This window comes from Crocodylus porosus, unplaced genomic scaffold, assembly GCF_001723895.1.
Source record: "Crocodylus porosus isolate Cpor-Errol unplaced genomic scaffold, CroPor_comp1, whole genome shotgun sequence".
Classification (NCBI taxonomy): Eukaryota; Metazoa; Chordata; order Crocodylia; family Crocodylidae; genus Crocodylus; species Crocodylus porosus.
The window spans coordinates 265,583,944-265,588,637 of NW_017728886.1; positions in this window are offsets into that span (position 1 = coordinate 265,583,944).

Here is a 4,694-nt window from a genome sequence, read left to right on the forward strand (position 1 = left end):
GCTGCCAGGCACTGGAGTCGCACTTTCCTAAGCCCTGCATTCAAGTAGCATCTGAGTGCAGGGCCAGGATTTGGTCCCTTTTGGGGAGTGCAACAGCACTGGCTGAATAAGTGTTAAAGAAACAATCGTGGACACTATACAGGACGCAGAGGGGATGTGTCTTACCACCCATAGGTCGCTTTCCCAGCACACCGTTGGTCAGGACAGGGTGCCCCTCCATTCTCACGCTGAGATGCTGCGGTCATAACCTGAGTCACAGCAGTAAGCAGTGGAGAGGCAGTAGGGGAAGGAAGTGATGGAGGAGAGGCACACACAATGCTCAGAGGCACGATTTAAAGACTTTTTTTTTTTTTTTGCAAAAATTTAGTGGGTCTAATAAAAGATATCACCTCTACCACGAGTCCTGGTTCCTTCAATGCTCAGAGGCAGCGATCAAAAGTCAGACTGTGAGTGCGGCCTAGTCCAGCGTGGGTAATAGAGCACACTACCCGAGTCCCTGTGGCGTGACCTAGACCTTGGCCAAGAGGTTCTTGTTTAACTGAGGGTCGCATAATTCAGCCCAACCTGAGATCCACTCTGATCACTGTTGGGGAGGAAGGTCCTGTCCTCACGCTCTTTTTGCTAAGGCCACAAATAATCTAGATGAAACTTTGAGTACCTTTGGCTGTACCTCCTCTGCGACTGGGCCTGGGGTGTCAAACATAAGACCTGCAGGTTGAATGCATCTGATGCAGCCCTGCCATCTGGTCCCTGGTGCTGCCCCTGGGTCCAAGCAGATCCACGTGAGGCACGGTGCCCTCTGGACCAGTCCCAGCACTGGCTGGAGTGGGCGCCAGATCCAGTATGTTGGGGGACAGAGGAGGGGAGGAGGTCTGTGGGCCCAATTCGGCCTGCAGACTGGCCCTACCCCACCCCTCTGGCCCCCAGGGCTGGATGAATTTGACACCCCTGACAGACAAAAAATTGAAAAATCTCTTTCATTTGCTTTTGAAGGAACTTGGGGAGGCTTTGTACAATGTAACTGCACTTTGATTACCCATTTAAGGCTAACAGACCAGCCCCAGTCAATCCATTTGCTACCCTGACCCCTGTCCCAGGGACAGGGAGAGGTTTGCACTAAAATAAAGTTATGCGGGGACCATCTCAGTCCCATCAAATTAATGGTGTTACACTATTGTACAGCTGCCGAGTGACGGCAACAGGATTGTTACAGACACACACCTCCCAAAATATCATTCGGCAACCATGAGCCCACCCTCACAAAAAGCCAGAGCGGGGGCAATCTCAATGCTCTTTTAAGCGCTATAAAAATACATAGTTTGCTTGAACTCACTTTCTAAGGAACACTTCTGTTAGCTGAGCCCAACCAACTTGATTTCACAGTAGGCAAAAATGCTTCTCAATGTGTGCAAAGGTAGCCAAATCTGTTCTGGTCTGGACTAACACGCACTGCATGACACACCAAAGAAGTGTTTATCTGCTCATCCCATTAGCAGCGATGTTGGCTTAAAATAGGATGTTAAGACTGAGGCTAGATAACATTTTTCACTAGACCGGTCTGCACAAAAAAAGCCCTCCCTTGAACAGCCGACAGTTTTCAAAGTCCTGTTTATACAAGAGTTCAGTGCATAAAAGCTAGAGACTTAATGGGGCCCAAACACTTCTGAACACCACAACTGAAAAGGAGATTAGCTATTCAGATGGCTGATGGGTTTCTGGTGCATCAGTTTTTCTCCCTCTTTCAACTCAAAACATTTTTGTGGGAAGCAAGTTTTTAGCACCGTGAATCCAAAAAAAGGGCATTTGGAATGGAAACGTCACCTCAGTATTGTTTTATGATCTCCTAAAATATGCTGGATGTTGGTTATTATCATGTACTACTCTTCCAAGTCAAGTTGCAGATGAGACATAATAGGCCGATCCTCCATTTAATATGTATGCAGATTAAGCACATATCAGACAAGCACACAATCCTAATATGACCCTGGTCCCAACGTTTGTCTACTGCTTACAGAGGAACAAACAGCAATTATCTGCATACTGATTAAATGCATCAATGGCCTAAGTGTATACCAGACATTTTCTGCTGCCTAATGTTATTAGATTTCCTTTAATTGCATAATTGGTTAAACTGATTAAGAGCCATTAATTAAGGAGACAGTGTCTGGCTCCTAATCAATAAATACACTGTCCCTGTATATTGACTACATCCTCCCAATTTCAGGGTCAGTGTGGGAGGCGTAAGGCACCATGAGAGAGAAGGTGTCAAGCCTTAATGAGGTGCAGATTGCTTTGTGTTTGTGGAGTTGGCCCGCATTGTTTACATCAAAATCAGGTGCATGCACAGCTTTTTTCAGTTCCCAAGCTGTGCATTTAAATACTGCTTGAATTATGATAGCACCAGAGGATACCAGATGCAGCAGAAGAGGCAATCGCTGACCCAGAGACCAATAGTCTAAGTAGATATGGCAGAGGGAAGAAGAACAATTTCCCCAAGGCTAAAGATGGAGAATGTGGAGAGAGTGGATTTTACCCAGAATTGCATAGAAATTAAATCCTGGTCTGCCAGTCCCTCTGTGGTTATCCTGGCTTTTTTGTCATCTTTGCAGCTAGTTCACAAAATTCCCACCCAGCATCCTTTCAGGGGAGTCTGCATTTGACAAAACAAAAACATCTTGAGGAAGGGTTTAATTTAGCCAAGTTTCCAACAGGAGAGTTCCCTGCAGGGTAGATGCCACCAAATACCCGCCTTGCTCCTGCTGGCCTGCTCACCAGGCCCCTTGGCAGCCTGTCTGCTCAGCTGCTGGATGGACCACACTTTCCATGTCTGTGGTGATCCATCAGGCAGACTGACTTGGTGTCAGAGACTCCTGGGTTCCTAGGCTCCATGGTTCGGGGGCAGCGGGTCGAGTGGACAACCCGAGGACTGTGGCACCGATCCTGGACAATACTGATTATTCTTGTTTCACTCAAAATTGGAATGGGAAAAGGAAAGCATGTCACTCTTTCCAGTCCTGGCAATCACCCCTGCAGCAGCAATATACAATGTTGTCCAACTGCAGGAAGTATAGATAACTTCACGTGGCCCCAGTACGTAGAATCACAGAAAATGAGGGTGTGAAGGGACCTCAGGAGGTCACATCTAGTCCAACCCCCTGCTCAAAGCAGGACCAGCCCCAACTACACCATCCCAGCCAAGGCTTTGTCTAGCCCAGTTTAAAAAACCTCCAAGGATGGAGATTGCACCGCCTCTCTGGGTAGCTTGTTCCAGGGCTTCATCACTCTCTTAGTGAGAGAGTTTTTCCCCATATGCAACCTAAACCTCCCTTGCTGCAACTTGAGCCCATTGCTCCTTGTCCTGTCATCTGCCCCCACTGACACCAGTCCAGCTCCATCCTCTTTGCAGCCCCCCTGCAGGGAGGCGAAGGCTGCTATTCCATCCCCCTCGGTCTTCTCCAGACTAAATCAGCCCAGTTCCCTCAGCCTCTCCTCACCACCCATGTGCCCCAGCCTCTGAACCATTTTCATTCCCCTCCAATGGACTCTTTCCAACTCGTCCACATCCTTTCTATAGTGGGGGCCCAGAACTGGACACAGGACTCCAGATGTGGCCTCACTGGTGCACAATAAAGTGGAATAATCACTTCCCTTGATCTGCTGGCAGTGCTCCTCCAATGCAGCCCAGATTGCCATTAGCCTTATTGGCAACAAAGGTGCACTGCCAGCTCATATCTACCTTATTGTCCCCTGTCACCCCCTGGTCCTTTTCTGCAGAGCTGCTGCCCAGCCAGTCACCCCCAGCCTGTCCCGGTGCACGGGATTGTTGTCTTCTAAGCACAAGACTTTACACTTGTCCTTGTTGAAGCTCACGAGATTTCTTTTGGTCCAATCCTCCAATTTGTCTCGGCCACTCTGAATCCTAGCCCACCCTGCAGTGTACCTACTACTCCCCACAGCTTTGTGTCACCTGTGAATTTGCTGAGGCTGCACTCTGTCCTAATCTTCCAGATCATTAATGAAGATGTTGAACAAAACTGGCCTCAGGACCAAACCCCTGGGGCACTCCACTTGATACTGGATGCCAGCGAGACATTGAACCACTGATCACTACCCGTTGAGCCTGACAATCCAGCTAGCTTTCTATCCACCTCGCGGTCCATTCATCCATCCCGAACTTCCTCAGCTTGCTTGCAAGAATGCTGTGGGAGATGGTATCAAAAGCCTTGCTAAAGTCAAAGTTTATTACATCCACTGCTTTCCCTGCATCCACAGAGCCAGTTGTCTCATCACAGAAGGCAATCGGGTTGGTCAGGCATGACTTGCCCTTGGTGACGGCTCCTAATCATTTCCTCCTCAGAAATAGATTCTTTGAGGACCTGCTTCATGATTTTTCCAGGGATTGAGGTGAGGCTGACAACTCTGTAGTTCCCTGGCTCCCCCTCCTTCCCTTTCTTAAAGATGGGCACTATATTTGCCCTTTTCCAATCATCCAGGACCTTCAACTTCTTGTAAGCTTCCTTTTTGTGCTTAAGCTCGCCAGAGACTTCTCTCCTGAGCTGTACAGATGCATAAGAGGCAGCAATAGACTTTTTAGCCCTACTGCCCAGGTGTAGGCAGATTTCCATGCTCCTGCCCATCATGACTTCAAAAAAGCTTTTGATCTGGTATCCCATGATCACCTCTTGGCCAAACTG